Genomic DNA, 20,320 nt, shown 5'->3' with positions numbered 1-20,320 from the left:
TTCCCTCAGCATCATTGGATTTAATTCGACTACATTCCATTACTGTTGTTAGCTTTTGTAAATGTTCGTCTTTAACCTCTTTTCAAGGCACCATCCTTTCCGTTCAACTGGTCTTCCAGGTTCTTTCTCGTCTCTGAAAAAATTAAAATGACATCAGCAAACCTTAACTTCAGAATTTAGAATACACCAATGTCTTCCTCCCTTCTCAGTTAGTACCTCCTTTACATGTCCACCAAACCTTACAACTACAGTCTGATTTCTGTGCAAATTCGTGATAACAGTTCCCTCTGTTTTTTTTTCCCTGATAACTTCAGAATTTGAAAGTGTGTATTGCAATCAAAATTGTCAAAGGTTTTGTGTCTAAATCGACGAATGCTATAAATGTGGGTCTACCTACATTCATCCTATCTTCTAAAATATGTCGTAGGGTAACTACAGCTTTGCGTGCTCGTACATTCGCCCGGAGCCCAAAGTTCACCTTGCCCTATGTCGGCCATCCTTCTGTACAGGATTTGTCAGTATATTACAACCATGACTTCTTATATAATACGGCATGAGGATGCAGAAGACAATGGAAACCACTGCATTAAAGACACATAACGTGTATGCTCAGGACATGTCGCCAGTAATTGGAAAAAGTGTCATCATCATCTCTCCATTGGCAAAAGATTCCGCAATAGTCTCCCATTCGGATCTCCGGGAGGCGACTGCCAAGAGGGAGGTGACAATTTAGAAAAAGGATGAATAACCAACAAAAGGATAACGTTCTACGTTCGACACTCTAACTTTCCTCAATGCTGTGTCTGTTTATGGAACTTAATGTCCTGTAAGTCCTTATGTGACAGTTGTCGGGCAGTGCTTTAAATGGCTCGATACGGACATATCAGCAAACAATGTTGGTCCCAGATGTGATGCGTCAAATGTAGTGTGCCTCATTCTGTCGAATCTTGGTCCTCACGTGTTGCCATTTGTGCTCACTATGGGGTACAACACTCATCCAGGGGTAGGCTCTTCCCGGAGTATCACAGACGACGAGGAGCTCAAGAGCTCTATGATAACATGGACATCGGGGATGCACTGAACATTATTCGTATGCCAGCTTAACCCTTCCCTCGCCGCGGGACAGCATTCCTTGCCTGAACCGACAGTTACTACTCAAACTACGGCGCTCCAGATTTCTAAACGTACAACTCTTTCTGGCGCTGCCGGTCACAAGCATACAGGAGGAACCGTCTCTGTGGGAACGGTGGCGTCACATATTTTTAAAATATTCTTTGCTGTGTAACAAATACCCGTCCACGTAAGAAACAACGAACTCGAATTAGTCGCCGTGCAAATAAAATCTGCTCTCAAAACGAGAAAGCTAAGAAGCCAGCATTGGAGAGCTGAATTCCCGTCATGTACCGTGGGGAGAGGACATAACGGACAAAAACGGTAGGGATTTGGCGATTGTTATCGAAGACAACTACCTAATGATATTCAACGATGGGGCTCCTACTATGGTATATTATCTTTTCAGTAGAAGTTCTGCGTTAGATGTAAGGCTTTGCACCCTCTGTTTTACTGAACTACCTAGTTGGCAAGTTAGAACAGTCTCCATGGAATCCGATCATCTTTCAGTAGAGTTCTAAATTACCGCTGGCGTTGATAGTAACCATATATACTGCGCTAATAGAAAAACTGCAGAAGAAAACGGACAAATACAAGGAAATAGTTCGAAGGGAACTCGAAGTTGCAGGGCATGGCTTACAGGAAAAAAGACACATACCAAGCTTTAATAAACTGTATGGAAGTCGCAGCGGCTGTTAATATTCCAAAGAAAAAAATAGTTTATTATTATAAAAAAATGGTTCAAATGGCTCTGAGCACTATGGGACTTAATATCTTAGGTCATCAGTCCCCTAGAACTTAGAACTACTTAAACCTAACTAACCTAAGGACATCACACACATCCATGCCCCAGGCAGGATTCGAACCTGTGACCGTAGCAGTCCCGCGGTTCCGGACTGTAGCGCCTAGAACCGCACGGCCGCCGCGGCCGGCTATTATTATAAAGAAACACTCCCATCCTTGGTGGAATCACGAAAGCTGTAGATAAATTGCAAAACGCAGACTTTTTTTTTTTAATTCCCATCGCCAGAATTCTACAGAGTATAACTTCTTCCAAGTGAAAAAAGTAAATGCCCGTGTTAACGAATTATTGAAAAAAAAGTAAATTGGTTTAAATTATGTTCTTTACTCAATAAAGCAACAAGCACGAAAAACATCTGATATAAAACAGTGGCTTTTAGAAACAGCGGACTGCCATCCACTCTTCGAACTACAACTGTTTCGATAGTGGAATTTATCGATGTGCTCGCTCCCCACACCATCCCAATCCATGGCTATCTCCTTTCGAAGATGACTAACATCGTATCTAGCTTCATCTCTCCTCTAAAAATGAAATGAACGATGCTATTAGATCGTAGAGTGACCACTGTCCTAATACTGATTTCACTCATTACTCTACACTTGAGTTGCCCATGGAAGCGAGAGATTTAATGTTGTTCATTTCAGTCAGTATTAGATGAGACAGGATCGAATGGAAACATGGAGGACGCAAGTTATACTATCTAAGCGAAAAAACCGACACACCACGGAGGAATTATCCGAATGGGACGGAAATCGGTAGATGTGATGTAGATGTACAGACAGACAAACAATTACTGTTTCATATGGATGATTTATTCAAGAGAAAGAGCTTCACAAAGCTTTGGTCCACCTCTGGCCCTTATGCAAGCAGTTGTTCGGATTGGCAATGATTGACAGGGAGGTGTTGGATATTCTCCTGAGGGGTGGTCTGCCAGATTCTGTCCAGTTGGTGCGTTAGATCGTCAAAATCCCTAACTGGTTGGACGGCCCTCCTCATAATGCTCCAAACTGTATCAATTGGGGAGAGGTCCGGCGTTCCTGCTGGTCGTGGTGGGGTTTGGCCAGCACGAAGACAACCAGTAGAAATTCATGTAAGCCCAGGATTGCTCGCCATAAAGGGCAACGAAACGGGGCGTAGAACATCATCGACGTACCGCTGTGCTGTAAAGGTGCTGCGGTTGAGAACCAAAGGGGTCGTGCTATGAAATTTAATAGCACTCCAGACCGTCACTCCTGGTTGTCGAGACATATGGATGGCGACAGTTAGGTCGGTATCCCGTCGCTGTCTGTGGCGTCTCCAGACACGTCTTCGGTCTGCGATCTCATTGACTGGAGTATAGTTGTCTTCACGATGAGCTCCGCCTCGAACTGAGCCCCGATGTCCAGCGAAGATGTGTCTGAAGACACCCTTTACGGTGGTGAGATACCAAACCTGACTCACTAACAATACGACGCGACAACCAGGAGTGATGGTCTCTGGTGTCATTTCATTTCATAGCTGAACCCCTTTGGTTGTCATCCGCGGCACCCTTACAGCACTGCGGTACGTCGATGATATTCTACACCCCGTTGTGTTGCCCTTCATGGCAAGCAATCCTAGGCTTACATTTGAGCAAGACAATGGCGGCCTGCGCACGGCGAGAGTTTCTGCTACTCGTCTTCGTGCTTGCCAAACCGTACCTTGGCCAGCAGGTTCGCCAGATCTCTCCCCAATTGATACCGTTTGGAGCCTTATGGGCGGGGCCTCCCAACCAGCTCGAGATTTTGACGATCTAACGCGCCAATTGGACAGAATGGTAGAAAGGAGAATAGAATGGTAGCTTCAAAATAGTAACCTGATGTCTTGGAATCAATTCGGATTCAGAGAAGGAAAAGGCCTGTGAACAATCTGTATTCGCTTGCTATAGATATCAGCTCCGCCTTGCAAACGAGAAACCGCTTTTCTTGACGTTGAGGGACCTTATAATCACGTTCACATACCGATTATCTTGGTCAACCTGACGAAATTCGGAATTCCTTTGAGAATGATGGTATCAGTGCCGTGCTCGCTTAAAGAACGTTCTACACTGTATTTCAGCTTCAGGAGAGACAGCGTGCACCTAGACGATGGAAAATCACCTTTCAACGCTTGGTTGTAAATGCGTTCCTGGCGTGGTAGGGACGACACAAAACACAAGAAAGGAAGGACACGAACAGGGTTAGAAAACAAGTTTATTATGCTTAGTACACCAGAAAACAAAAATTAAAAACAAAAACCGACAATGATCGTCATCAGGAAAATGGCTCTGAGCACTATGGGACGTAACTTCTGAGGTTATCAGTCCCCTAGAACTTAGAACTACTTAAACCTAACTAACCTAAGGACATCACACACATCCAAGCCCGAGGCAGGATTCGAACCTGCGACCGTAGCAGTCGCACGGTTCCGGACTAAAGCGCCTAGAACCGCTCGGCCACCGCGGCCGGCTCGTCAGCAGAGAACATGTTTGAAATTAAGAGCACCAGACAGTGATGGAGTGCTCATATCTCCGGAGCATGAATTTCCGTGATCACCTTTTTTGATGATGATCGTTGTCTGTTTTTCTTCTTCTTTTTTGTGTTTCTGCTGTACTAAGGATAATAAAGATGTTTTCTAACACTGTTCGTGTCCTTCCTTTCTTGTGTTTTGTGTCGTCACTCCGGCGCCAGGAAAGTGTTTCCGACCATGCATTGCTATGTGATGTTCCACCGTCTAGGTGTACTCAGTCTGTCCTGAAAATTTGCAGCAACTGTGCTGAAACACCCTGTATGTCAGATTCAAAGGAAACCAGCTCAGACCTTTTCTTGTCACCCACGGCTTTCCTCAGCGTGCAATTTTATACTCCTCTTATATACTCTATAGACTTACACTGAGATGACAAAAGTCATGGGATAACTCCTAAATCATGTACGGCCTCCTTTTGTCCGGCGTAGTGCGGCAAATCGACGTGCCATGGACTGAACAAATAGTTGGAAGTCCCCTGCAGAAATATTGAGCCATGCTGCTAAAAAAAAATGGTTCTGAGCACTATGGGACTCAACTGCTGAGGTCATTAGTCCCCTAGAACTTAGAACTAGTTAAACCTAACTAACCTAAGGACATCACAAACATCCATGCCCGAGGCAGGATTCGAACCTGCGACCGTAGCGGTCTTGCGGTTCCAGACTGCAGCGCCTTTAACCGCACGGCCACTTCGGCCGGCGAGCCATGCTGCCTCTATAGCCATTCATAATTGCGGAAGTGTTGCCGGTGCTGGATTTTGTGGACGAACTGACCTCTCCATTATGTCCCATAAATTGAAATGGCTCTAAGCACTATGGGACTTAACATCTGAGGTCATCAGTCCCCTAGACATTCAACTACGTGAACTTAACTAGCCTAAGGACATCACATACATCCATGCCCGAGGCAGGATTCGAACCTGTGACCGTAGCAGCAGCGCGGTTCCGGACTGAAGCGCCTAGAACCATGCGGCCACAGCTGCCGGCGTCCCATAAATGTTCCATGGGATTCATGCCGGACGATCTAGGTGGCCAAATCATTCGCTCGAATTGTCCTGAATGTTCTTCAACCCAATCGCAGACAATTATGACCCGCTGACATGGCGCATTGGAGAAATGGTCTCCAAGTAGCCGAACATACTCAAACCCAATCAATGCTCGGTTCAGTTGCACCAGAGGAGCCAGTCCAGTCCATGTAGACACAGTCCACACCATAATGGAGCTATTACCATCTTACACAGGCCTTGTTGACAACTTGGGTCCATGGCTTCGTGGGGTCTGCGCCACATTCGAATCCTACCATCAGCTGTTATCAACAGAAATTGGGACTCACGGGACTAGCCACGGTTTTCCCGTAATCTAGGGTCCAACCGACATGATCACGAGCCCAGGAGAGGCGCTGTATGCGATGTTGTGCTGTTAGCAAAGGCACTCCTGTCAGTCGTCTGCTGCCATAGCCCATTAACATCAAATTTCGCCGCATTATCTAATAGATAGGTTCATCGTACGTCCCACATTGATTTGTGCGGTTATTTCATACAGTGTTGCTTGTCTGTTTGCACCGACAAATGTCTGCAAACGCTGCTACTCTCGGTCGCTAAGCGAAGGCCCTTGGCCACTGCGTTGCCCGAAATTTGGTGTTTTGGGCAATGCTTAACACTGTGGATCTCGGAATACCGAATTCCCTAGTGATTTCCGAAACGGAATGTCCTATGCGTCTAGCTCCATCTACCATTCCACGTTCGAAGACTGTTATTTCCCGTCGTTCAGCCGTAATCACTTCAGAAACAGTTTCACATGAATCAGCTGAGTAGAAGGAACAGCTCCGCCAATTCACTGACCTTTTATATCTTGTGTACGCGATACTACCGCCATCTGGGCTAACCGCTATCCCATGACTTTTGTCACCTGATTTATTTGCAACGAATAATCATCTCCGCACAAAATATTGCAGTATGGAGACGACGTACGTGTTTATTCAACTGCAGACTCATATCTTCAGGTGAAAACGAAATAACTCACTACCATAGAACACTTCGGTAAATGGCTGCCTGCCAGTGGGCTGGAGAATTCGGCTGATAAATTGGTGATCGTACCTTTTTTACAAACCAAACGTTGCTCGCATTGACGGCCACGCCACATGCGGAAAATGTACTTTCTACATAAAATCTAACGATAGATTGCTGGGAATGATTTTTGACTCACGGCTAAGCTGGGCGCCTCACATACAATATTTCGCTCACTCAACCGTATGTGACGGGGACCGCATCAGTTTACAGAGGGTTATTCGATGTAGCCTGTACACTGCATCCTAGTGCACCTAAGATTTGTCTCACCAAATCAGATACTCTTTAATAGAGAGCCATTCGTACCTGTCTTGCAACCATTCGACTCCTACAAACGCCATTCTAATGTAGGCTGGAAAGATACCTTGAGCATTAAATGCTGTCAGATAATTTTGTTTTTCATCCTAGTAGGTCTTCTTGAATGGTTCTGCCTACAATAATAGAGACTTCATTTACTAGTTACAGACTCCCTCCAATAGAACAAATAAAGTTCCGGCCGTTTGTACTAGCTTGGACATTTGGTCTTCTGTCTTACATTCTATAAGATATTCTTCGCATCTGCCTTTATTTGGATATGATCTTGACAAACTCATATGCCACATTACAGTCAATTATTTTAATACGACAAACTAAGATAGTGTAAAGACTATGAGTCCCAGGAGAAATGGACAACATTCAGGGATATGACAGGAATGATCATTCGAAGCAGAACGGTGTAGTAAACATGAACCAGAACAAGAACAAAATGTGCAGTAAACATGGGATCTTAAGAGATATTAACACTTGTTCGTAATATATCTCTTCTATTTAACAAGTGCTCGTAGCTCCTCAGGTCTGCGTTTTGCAGCCCATGTTTACTCGACTGTTTTGCTTGTGATGATTCCTGTCACACCCCTGAATATTGACCATTCCTCCTGGGACAAGCTGTATAAATTGTAGATTTAGTCGTCTTGTTGAAGTTCAGTGACCTGATTGTGTCTCTATATATACAGATGGATCCAAAATTCCTCAACACTGGATGTGCTTTAATATGCTCTCATATCCAAATGCATGAATTTTTTGTGGCAGAAGCAGTGACAATTTGGGAAGTACTCAAGTTTATATGTTCAACTCCCTTTTTAAAGATATTAATCGTATCCGAATCCCAGAGTGACATTAAAAATTTTCATCGTCGGAGGGATGTGGTGCTAGAATGTGTTCAGAATAACCGGAAGGGGCAGAAAATCCATCTGCTGTGGGGACATTCCCACGCTAGCATCAGCTATGATGAATAACTTGACGCATTAACGAAGCACGTTGCCTTCATAGGAACCGTCTTCGATTTTCGAAATTGCCCTATACGGACCACTTATGAGGTCAAGAGCCTCAAAAAACATCAATGGCAAGAAATACGGAACGTATACCAACAAACGAAAGGTGGATAATATGCAGTATTACAACCAGAAATAGCTAAATGGCCGTGGCTTCATAGTACACGTTTGGACCGATCAACGATTTTTCCACTCCGCTTTAACGCCTCTTTTCCTTTACATCTCCATAGAACCAACATTTACGGTTCTCCTGCATGTGAGTGTGATGTTGAGCTAGACGCTGATGTAAACCGCATCTTGTTTTCGTTTCCAAACTCTGACACTGAAAGATTTCAATTTCCGAAAACGCTGATCAGCACGGGATACCACCCCCCTCAATCAGCTTCTCCTGTTTAAGACGTTCGCCTAATTAAAGTGTCTGTCGATTTCGTTAAGACTTTGAAATCTGTAGGTTTTAATTGTGAACTGATAATAAGGAAGTCTAATTTACTTGTAAAGCTATTTTTTTAATTTATTGTAGGAATAACTGACAACTTGAGCTTTTAAATCGGTAAATATGCTTTTATGTACTTTCTCCATACAGATTTGTATGAAACGTAAACTCGTGTTTTATATAGCTAAATAGAGAACAAACTCTGGAGGTCAAGTTTAAAAAAAGAATGTGATTGTGAGGGAAAAAACCAGCCCGATGTGCGATATGCCTATTACTTAGGCGCAATATTTCGTGGAGGTAGCCTGAAGTACGAGACTGTGCGCCAGTCGAAACCAGTGTACATACAGACCACTAGTGGGCAAATTCTTTACATCCATTGTGGATGATGAACTGCAACTGTGATTTAAATGGGCGGCTTTACATAGGTATTATATGCAGCTAGTCGCTCTTTGAATTTGATACGATTTTCTGTATCGTTAACTACTTTTCGAGCCACTGCAGACTCATCATCAGATTGAGGTGTTATTGGAACATTATGTGGACCGTGTGCAGCTAGACGCTGGGGTCACGGTTATTGCATTGCGTCGTGGTATCCGTGACAAATTTATTCCCATAACGTACTCGTAATTTTGCTAGTACACACACACACACACACACACACATACATACACACATACACACACACGCACACATAACGTGGCTCACTGCTAGCAAAATGTACGTTACGGGTATGAATTTGTCATTGATACCACGAGGCAGTGCAATCAACACGAATGAGCCTGTAGAGGCTCGAAAACTAATTAATGGTCCAATAGATAGGTATCAAATTCGAAGGGCGACTGGCGTCTGTCGTGTAGGCTCCCATAGCGGATGGCGGCACGTGGTGCAGCTGGGAGCAGGACCTTGAACCGCTGGCAGCGCTCCGCCACCCAGCAGCCTGTCCTCTCGTCCATCTCCAACACACCAGGCCATCTGATAGCGACAAACTGCTACCCTACCGGCAATCACCACTACCACTCGTTAACCGTAGCTTGAACGTTGCCACTACTCCAAAAATAATATCTACGACTAACAAATTGTCGTCGCATATTTTTCTCAATACAGCGCTTTTTCACACAGTTATGGAATACACTGGGCCCGCAGCTACAAATACTCGTTGTATAAGGCAAAATAATTTCCATCGTGCAGCTACAAACAGTTTTTATTTTACATACCGATATCAAGACTATTATTTGTCCATTGTCCATGCTAACAATACACTTAATTAATTTAACTAACAGGTCGTGCACATCAGTTAAGTTACACGGTCAACCTGCAATGCATACCAGATAGGACTGATAAAGAAAACAGAGAAGATCCAAAGAAGAGCAGCGCATTTCGTTACAGATCAGGATATTAAACAAAAATTGTCGCGCAGATACTTATCCAACTTGCATCTCGATCGATACAAGAACAAATACAACCCCTTTGGGGAGCAATAACGTGTGATTAAGCATCTTTGGATTCAACACTGTAGTCGTAACAGTGGTGTCTACAGACGTGGTCTATCGTGAACAGTCGGTCGGAGAAAGTAGTCGAATAATAGCAGATTAGTAAATACTACGGTCGCGTGTCGGGCAGAGTCTGATAACAATACTGAGCTGTAATCAGCGAGTAGGAAATGTCGTCCAAGGTTGAAGCATTTATGAAAGCTGTAGCTTTATATATATATTAGGAAATTTGTGGTAAGGTCTTATGGGACCAAACTGCTGAGGTCATCGGTCTCTAAGCCTACACACTACTTAATCTAACTCAAAGTAACTTACGCTATGGACAACACACACACTCATGCCCGAGGGAGGACTCGAACCTTCGACGGGGGGAGCCGCACAGACCGTTCTAGTCGCCTCAGACCGTGCGACTATCTCGCGCGGCTTTTATGCAAATGTCGTAACTTAATATGATTCAATAATTCAGTAATAGTTTTCGCCAAAGGTTATAATAAACTAGTAGTGATATCTCCACCCAATGTGCTTAATGTACTCCTTTTAGCTGATCACCAAATGATGATAATTAAGAAACAATTCGTAGTCCAAAAGGAGAGGAGTAATTATCAACGGAGTGAGCAAGCGGACAAGCCTCAAAAACTGCAGTGACAGACGTTCCACGAGAAGCTTTATGCATCAGGATGTAGACTACTGTTCAGAAAATCCAAGCGCATACTTTCCTATAAGGGTCAACCAACATTTTGCCTACTTAAATGTATATCTCGCGAGTAGACCATGAAGATAAAATTAGAGAGATTCCATCTTACAGGGAAGATTAGTAACAGTCGATCCTCCCTTGCACTATTCTCGACTGGAACAGGAAATGGGGAAAGTGAAAGTGTACCCTCCGCTATTTACTATAAGATGGTTTGCGCAGTATAGACATTGTAGTAGTGGATGCTAGAACGCCATCTGTCATTCATATCTCATACATCTTCACAGTATTTTGCAAATGGCCATCATTGTTTCATCTTTTACTTGTATTCTCTTTCCTGAATGCATCTGGATCAACATTTACGATTTTTCAAGGATGGTGATTGGACGACGCTGTGATGTAGAGTTAGTAAACTGCTTCTACAACCCCGAACGAAATTGTTTACATTGAGAATGAAGCTGCAGTGCTTTGAAATCAGTATACAAATATAATTATATACTATATAACTATTATATATTATACAGGGTGATTCACGAAGATATGCAAATATTTTAATATGTTATTCTACAAGTAAAACTAAAGAAAGAAGTTCGTATAAACATAGGTCCGCAAATGTTTAGATATGTTAGACATGGAGTTATGGCTAATAAAAGATTTTGCCTGAAATTTAGCAACTTCGCCAATATGAAGCCATCGCAAAACTGTACGAGGTTCAAGTAAAGCACGATTTCCATTACTTTTGTTGTTATTGATTTGGTGAATCTAATAAAACATGTCCCAGGCGTGTATCTGCAGCAATTTTCCAGAACATCCAGAGAAGCAAAGACGTAATTTCGTAAAATTTTTAATTTATTAACTACTTGGCCCAGTTTGTTTTTTAACTTCCAGACAATTGCACGAAGTTTCCAACAGAAATCGTAGAGAATTTAATTTTGGAAAAATGATGGTAATAATGTTAACTGAAACTGTATGAATATGTCAGATAATCTGCTTTTATTAATACTATAGCACACGTGAATTCATATTAAACCGGAAAAAGCAAAGCTCATTGTTAAGGAAGCTGTTCACGATACATACAATTTCACAATACATTTGCAATCAATGTTCAAAAATATCTCCCCCGAGTTCAATGCATTTGGCTGCACGTGTAGGAACAGATTTTGTTGCTCATTTCAGTTTCATTGGGTTGTTCTTAATTTCGTCTATGCGAACAAGTAATGCCGTACATGTATTGACTTTGTCCTCTTAAACTTGTCTTTCATCCATCCCCATACACAAAAATCCATTGGTGTTAAATCGGGCTCTCTGGGTGGTCACAGACCACGACCAATCTGTTTCTGGGGAAAATGTTCATTTAAATGAGTAGTAACGCCATTTGTCAAATGTGGAGGCGCGCCGTCATGTTGAAAATACATTTGAAATCCTGTAGCAAGTGGAACATCTTCGAGCATGCGAGGCATTTCTTCTTGAAGGAATTGGAAGTACGTCTCGACAGTTAGACGTCCTGGGAAACTGGATGGTCCAATAAAGTGTGTGTTGATTATACCACTCCAAACATTTATGCTAAATCGGTGCGGAAATTGCGTTGCACTGTTGTATGTGGGTTTGCTTCAGACCATACGTGCTCGTTATGTAAATTGTTTGTACCATCTCCAGTAAACTGTGCCTCGTCAGTAAATAAAATGTATCTGTGTAACTGCCGATTAGTATTTAACCAGTTGCACAACTCCAAGCGAAGGGCAGAATCTCCCGGATGTAAATGATGCGCTTTTGGTTATGGTAAGGATACAGATTATTGTACTTCAGTGTACGCCATACCTTAGATTGTGAAATGCGTAATCGTTGAGAGATACGTCGTGTACTGGTACCAGGGCTACGTTGAACAGCATCCATAACATCCTCCTCATCGTCTGGTTATGAACGCTAGGTAGAGAACCTGTCTCCCATAACATTCCAAATACTCCGATAATGGTTCCTGCATTCGCAATCCTCCGATTTGAATAACGTACACGATATTCGTTAACTGCAGTTGTACCGTTACCATCACCTTTGCCATAAATAAACGTCACATCGGCGTAATCCTCTGTCGTAAATTTGAAAGACATCCCTATTTCATAAATAATCTACAAACTACAACAGTTACTATGTGGTTTCACTTAAATACACTGTTGTTGTTACGTTCTTTCACTGAAAAATACAGAAAACTAACTCGTTTCGAGATTAGGAAACGACTGAAAAAACTCACTAATGGTTGCCAACAATGACATAAACGTTTCTGCATTCTTAATGGGAAGTAAACGAATTTACTTGTATAATATCTCTGCTTTTCTGGGTGTTCCAGAAAACTACTGCAGATAATTGTCAGGGACATGTTTTATTAGATTCGCCAGATCAATAACAACAAAATAAATGGAAATCGTGCTTTACTTTAACCTCATACAGTTTTGCGATGGCTTCCTATTAGCGAAGTTGCTAAATTTCAGGCAAAATCTTGTATTAGCCGTAACTCCGTAACTAAATATTTGCGGACCTGTGTTTGTACGAACTTTTTTTACTTTTACTTGTAGAATAACATATTAAAATATTTTAGTATCTTCGTGAATCACCCTGTATAATATAATTATGTATTATATACAGGGTGTCCCATTCAAACCTCCCTGATTCCTAGGACCCAGGACAGAGAACCCACAGTAGATACGACAATGAAAAATGCACCACATTGTAGAGCATCTCAAAGAATTGATATTCCCGCGTCAGAAGTGCTTGGCACTATCGTTGCCACAGTGCAGCATGGTCGCCTGAAGTGAAGATCGCGACTCCACAACAGCGCGCGCAAGCAGTACTGTGGTTTGCAGAAACAAAATCGCCGATTACTGTTCAAAGAAATTATCGTCGTGTGTCTGAATGTGATCCACCTGATGTGGAAACAATTAAAGAATGGTATAGGAAGTTTCTGGCATCAGGAAGTGTTCTGAAACATTCTGGCGGTGCACGTTACGGAGTTTCAGAAGAGCCAGTGGAGGACATCCGACAAACGTTTCTCAGAAGCCCACGTAAGTCAATTAGTCAAGCATCTAGGCAACTTGATGTACCTCCATCAATATTGCATCGTGTAATTCATCAGCGTCTTCGTATGTGTGCTTACAAAGTGCAAATTCTGCAACATCTGACGCCGAACGACAAACCACGCCGACAACGATTTGCTGCAGCGTATTGATATGGATGCCAGCTTCCTGGAAAGAAGTTTATTCTCAGTTGGGGCACCCTTTCATCTATCAGGAAGGATTAATAGGCATAATGTTTGGATTTGGGGTTCGCAAAATCCGCACGTTATCATTGAACGTGTTCGTGATGGCCATAAACTAAACATCTGGTGCGGGCTAATTCACGATAGGATTGTTGGACCGCTCTTCTTTGCGGAACAAACAGTGAATGGGTCAATGTATACGGACATGTTGGAGCGGTTTGTGTACCCTCAGATAAAAGACTTGCAACCCAAAATCATTTTTCAACAAGATGGAGCTCTGCCTCATTGCTCAACGGCTGTTCGCAAGTTCCTGGATAGGAAACTTCCCAATCTTTGGATCGGACGCGGAGGATCCATTGCCTGGCCACCACATTCGCCCAACGTTACGACGCTTGATTTCTTCATGTGGGGATTCGGGAACGACCGCGTGTATGCGACCAGAGTGGACGATATTCCTATGTCGCGACGTTGCATCACTAATACTATTGCAACAATAATGGAAGCAATGTTACAAAGAACTTGGCAAGAAATTGAATATAGACTCTATATTCTTCGTGCTACAAATGGTTCACATATAGAGGTGTATTAATGATAAATAAATAAATTCTTTGAGATGCTCTACAATGTGGTGCATTTTTCATTGACGTATCTACTGTGGTTTTATTTTTCCCTGGGTCTTTCAAATCAGGGAGGTGTGAGTGGGACACCCTGTGTAATACTTAACTATATAGTACATAATAAAATATATTTGATAGCAGCTTCATCAAAATTCCTTGCCTTCACAATTGTTTTCAATGATATAAAAATATGTGGACTACCTGTTTAGTCATAAGTTGTCTGAAGATGGCCTAAAAAGCCGAAAACCGGATCACAACGAACCATAAAATAAATGTTATTGTGGAACATCAGTACTGCGTATTTCAGTTCTTTTTATAAAAAGAAGTAATTTGCCTACTTTCATGGAACATCAAAAACGCAAAAGTAATGGTAGCGGTGTAAATGCTTGCCATTTTTGCTTACTGTAAATATATGCATCTTTCGATGTTATTTAACGTCTCTGTCGAAATTAAATCTTAAATTCTAAGTATCGGCGTCTTACAGAGCCCTGGTCCATTTAGTATCTGCAAAAAGTTCGCTCGTTTCCTGCATCTCTGTTTTCAGTGGAATTAAGGAAACGACCACTGACTAAGACACAGCTGTAATGAAAGGTGTGTGCGTAAAATCAAAACAAAAATTTCATTGTTGCCAGACGGCGGAACCCGCTAATTAAGTAGTTCCTACTGACACGGTTAACCGACTGGCAACTACTCAGTTCCCGGGTAAAAAATGTTAAGGTAACACACGAGTAGTAGTCCAAAACAGTTCCTTACGAAACCGCTCAAAATCGTGGAAAGACTCGTGATGACCGCGTAGAGTGGCGATGTAGTTTCGAGACATAGGCGTCGGCGTCACCACGATTATGCGTAATCCGCATCTCTGTTAGGCGTAAAAAGCCCTCAGAAATAACATAATCTCAAATAATTGCGTAGCAGCCAGAATTGCGTTATCGTGATTCGCATTACAAACTATTTTCGACAAATTTCAGTGGGAAATTATGGTACAATGGAACAGGTTTTTATATGCAAGTAATCTTGGACCCTAACTTTTTTTCATTTCGGGATTATTTCGGGCTGTACCAAAGGTTCCTATAAATTCTCCTTACATACTCTTCATGCATGGAGAGGACGCTACGTAGAAAATGATTGTGTAGGATTATATTTGTTGCCAAGATCCGTTCCCCGGAAAAAAGACGTAGAATAATTTTCTCTCCTCTGTCGTGTCTTCTGGGTGAAACAGCGATTGTAGTGCGCTTGTACTCTTGGAATTACTGCATTTTAAACGACTAATTTGGTAACAGTGCCTAATTCTTTAGGTGTGGTAACAGTGGAACAAGATACGCAATATTGTTGGAAGAAGAGGCACCAACTGCGAAATGCGGCGTGAGAATTCTATACTTTTCTGTGTAACTCCACTCTTGGTACTGTTATCATATTACTTATTTAGTGGCAAATGTATTTATTACCAAAGCCATTGCTCCGTCATTCAGCAAGCGCGATAGAGAAGAACAGGTTGTCTGTACGTACATTCTTGTAGCACGAAAAGGATTCGTCTACGGTCTACAGACAAGTACCTGTTCATATCGTCATCCACCCGGCGCTCGATACATGCCCTGGGATTTTGTGAGGAGAATTTAGAAACACTTTGCGTCATTTTAACTGACTTGACTGTGGGATCTTGGTAAAACACTGTGAAACATGGGCAAAATAATGTTTTTCTTGTGTGTTTGATAAATATTTCTCCAGCCGGGCCATTTTTTCCTTTCATTTACAATGGCTAATACATTTAAAAGCTGCCTCATATATTCCTTGTAAATCGTAGACATACGTAGTAATATGCATGACTTTACAAGTTTCCTAGTGCGGAACGCCTGTGTTACAAGGTAAGAGACATTTTTTCCATACATGCTGAAATTGTGATAGTTGTGTTCTTCCCCATCCCAGTCATCGGTATATATGGAGTATTAGTTCCCTGACTGTTACTACCTGAAAGGGTTAGAGAAGCGCAGGCCAGAGTGGCCGAGCGGTTCTAGGCGCTACCGTCTGGAACTGCGCGACCGCTATGGTCGCAGGTTCGAATCCTGCCTCGGGCATGGATGTGTGTGATGTCCTTAGGTTAGTTAGGTTTAAGTAGTTCTATGTTCTAGGGGACTGATGACCTCAAATGTTAAGTCCCATAGTGCTCAGAGACATTTGAACCATTTTTGTTAGAGAAGTTGTAAACACATTACCACCTGGTTGGTCACCGAAGTCAAGGGGAGCGGAGTAGTACAGAGTTTTTATAGTTTTCAAGATGCTTCAGGGTCATGTTACACGAAAGAAAGCGGTGGGGTGGTGGGGGAGAGACAAGATATAAAACCTAGCAACGATGCTGGGACGTTTTATCGTGGATATTACGAGTAGTTATCAGCCGCAGTAAGGTGTAAGTCTTAGCCAGCCAAAATTTAGAACAACAATGTAGTTATGTTAGTTCCGCAATGTTCGTTAATTTGGCAGCGAATGGTGCATGTAACTTGAGTTATTAGTCATCAACCGACACATTTGCGATTCTTAGTCATCGGGAGAGTTTATCAGAACAATGTTTGCAGTCTCCGGTTTACAGCAGAACATAACACATTACGGTAGGCAAAAGCTCATGTGACTCACCGAGTGGTAACTTCAGTGCGTCATGCCAGTATTGTGATAGGGTGAGCGTCTGTTGCTGCCTACCCTGGTACTCTATTCCGCCACGACAACCCTTGTTTGCTGCTGGAGCCATAGATAAGGTGCCGCCGGGGCAATCAAGGACACTTTAGCATCGGTCATTCGGTTTGGTTTATCCAGTATTCGAAGCGAAATTTCGTAGGATGTCACGATAATTTTTATTTGAGATGAACAGCGGTAATGTCACATATGACTCTCTTCCCAAAGAGGGGTCAGTTTCTTAACTACACTCCTGAAGAAATATACCGGTCTGGAGCTGAGTCGTCAGATCGGTATTGAATAGTGTCTTCGTTGGTAACAGAATTCTGTAGAAGGGTGTTAAACAAATGAAGAGTTGGAACTTGGGGATGCACGATTGAGGGGATGTGGAGTATTGGTATCGTCTCTGGACCTAGTCTCTGGGTGTTTGCGTTTGTCATGTTAACGGCGTGCGGACGTGCAGTAGCTGTTAATACAGCTTTGTCGGTCGTTTATCTTCAACAGCGGCAGTAAGACGCCAGAGTTGTTGGCAATAAATGTCAGACTTATGTGGGCGGAGTGAAACTTTTGTGCGGGTGTTGCTTTCTTGTTTGGGCTCAACTATTCCATTCTCTTTCTTTTCTGGTGCTGCCACAAAAGCAGCTTTCTCAGTCGTAAGTAACAGTTTTGGATAAGCATATACGATGTTGTTTATGAGCTACTAATGAAGAGGAGGACAGATGCTCAAATGATTACTCGCCAGATTCTGTGGACTTCACGTAGCCTTTTTTTTTTTTTTTTCGAGAATGCTAATTTGATACATCGGTTCCTCACAAATCATGAAATCGTCTAATTGTCTGGTAACTGACATGAATCAATTGGCGTTTCGTTTACAGTTAATTTGGTCGTACACGGTTCAGATGTTTACAGTCACTTTCGCTGCATTGGTTCTGTACTAAATTCATAAAGAGGAATACAACTATGGTGATCTTTTCCTTTCTACTTCACACTCCATATCTTCAAGTCATAAATAGCACAAAATTTACGCAGCTGCACGAAATTTAAGGCATATCTACAAACTACACCCCAAGTAAGAAATGTTGGACGAGAAACTATAAACAATTCCCATGAAACAGATTATTATGGTAACAGACAGGGACGCTCTCGAATTATTCAACGTAGTTGCACGCGACTGCTACAATACTCGTACTTCGCTAGTCCACAGCAAGGAGCGGAACGAATGACGACATACTGCGAAGAAGAGAGTAAGGAAGGTTACGGTTCAACGTTCAGTCGACGACCGAGTTGTCAGAGACCGACCACAAGCTCGGAGTTGACGAAGATATGAAAGGCAATCAGACGTGCTCTTTCCAAAGGAACCATCGCTAAGATCGCCTTAAGTGGTTTAAAGAAACTGCCGATGTGCTAAATCTTGATGACCAAACTAGGATTTGCACACTACTCCGCCCAAATTAAGAGTCCAGCGTCTTTAGCCATAGCAGCGTGCACCAACGCATCTACATGATTACCCTACAACTAACAATTAAATGCCTGGCACAGGGTTCGTCGAAACATCTTCAAGCTGTTTCTCTGCCGTTCCAGTCTCGAGCAGCGTGCAGGAAGAACGAGCACTTAAATCTTTCCGTGCGAGCACTGATTGCGTTTATTTTAATAATGATGATCATTTCTCTCCATGTAAGTGGGCGCCAACAAAATATTTTTGCAATCGGAGGAGAAGGTTGCAGATTGAAATTTCTCAACAGTACCCTGCTGCAACGAAAAACGCCGTTGTAATGATGGCCACCCCAATTCTCGTTATCGTATTCGTGACACCCTCTCCCCCAATTCGCGATAATACAAAACGAGCTACCATTTTTTCTTTTCTTTTTTTTTTTTTTTAAGCTTTCGATGTCCTTCGGTCAATCCTGTCTGATGCGGATCCCATACCACGCAGCAATGATGCAGAAGAGGACGGACAAGCATAGTGTAGGCAGTTTCTTTTTAGTAGACCTGTTTCATTTTCTAAATGTTCTGCCAATAAATCGCAGTCGTTGGTATGCTTACCTCACAACATTATATGTGTGATCGTTCCAATTTAAGTTATTCGTAATTGTAATCCCTAGGTATTTAGCTGCATTTACAGCATTTAGATTTCTGTGAGTTATCGTGTAACCGAAGCGTAACAGATTCATTTTAGTACTCATGTGGATGACTTCATTCTTTTCATTATTTAGAGTCAACTGCCACTTTTTGCACCATACTGCGTAAAAGGAGTGTGTTGTGAGGAAGCCGTTAATCGTAGATTTGAAAATCGGTGACTTAGCGCTCACACAGTTCCACTATTGTTCGATGGCGTTTCGAAATGAGTGCTGCCGAACATCTAGGTGTTAACTGGTTAAATAAATGTTATGCAGGTACAGACCTTTTTCTTTCATTTTCTCTGGGTGATGAATGCTGTAGCTTGGGGTTCCTACTATTACCCAATAACCCCACGAAGGAATAAATTTACTATTATGTGGTCGTAGAATAGGCACACACTTGAACATCAGCCTACAATGGAGTACTCGAATACATACATCACATGTTTCTAATAGCGATTGTGAATGTGGACTTCCAACAACGGTTTCCATCTATTTTTCGTCGCTGATAGTCGTGTGTTATTTGTATGTTTCTTCGCTGTTGCCAGCAGCAGTGCTGACATCTTCTTCAGCGTACCTGCCGTCTGAGTCAGACCTTGTGCTTCACTTATGTGTTCAATTAGTTACTCAATTGATCCTGTCTGGGATCTCTGGTAACGTTGTTTAGACAAATGGTTGAAAATTTCTACCATCTCACCGGTATGTATTATTCTCTGTACAGCTGTTCACCAAAACAGGATCACGCTGTTCAGTTATGAACTCGCCTCCTTTTACAGATATGTAACGTAGCAAAACTTAAGATTGGCAGTAACTTCCACATGATGTGTCACTGGCAAGTAACATAGCTCGGTAAATATTGTACCATACTTACCGGGTGACAGTTATTGAAGTATATGAAATAAAATCTCATAACCTCTAAACGGTTTGCGTTAGGACGTTCAAACTGCACCGTTCGCCGCGGGGCATGATGGGAATTAGTATGCGCATGCATGTTTTGGGTTAGCGACGAAGCCCACTTTCATTTGGATGGGTTAGTCAATAAGCAAAATTGGCGCATTTGGGGGGACCGAGAATCCGCATTTCGCGATCGAGAAGTCTCTGCACCCTCAACGGATGACTGTGTGGTGTGCAGTTGAAACATCCCCTTTTGAAAAATTATATACGTGACTGGGTTTAAACTGTCACACAATGTTTTTAGCGCAACGCAATCTGACTTTCAATAATCCCTACAAAAGAATGGCCCTGACTAACATTAAC

At 42.5% G+C, this 20,320-nt stretch overlaps 1 protein-coding gene across 1 annotated transcript in view; it reads left to right on the top strand.

The window, feature by feature from the left end:
• Positions 1 to 20,320, top strand: part of LOC126248071 (ras GTPase-activating protein raskol-like) — a 406,601-nt gene that overhangs the window by 226,117 nt on the left and 160,164 nt on the right. The gene's annotated exons all lie outside the window — the stretch shown is intronic.

This window comes from Schistocerca nitens, chromosome 3, assembly GCF_023898315.1.
Source record: "Schistocerca nitens isolate TAMUIC-IGC-003100 chromosome 3, iqSchNite1.1, whole genome shotgun sequence".
Lineage (NCBI taxonomy): Eukaryota > Metazoa > Arthropoda > Insecta > Orthoptera > Acrididae > Schistocerca > Schistocerca nitens.
This window is presented reverse-complemented; position numbering and strand designations above follow the sequence as displayed.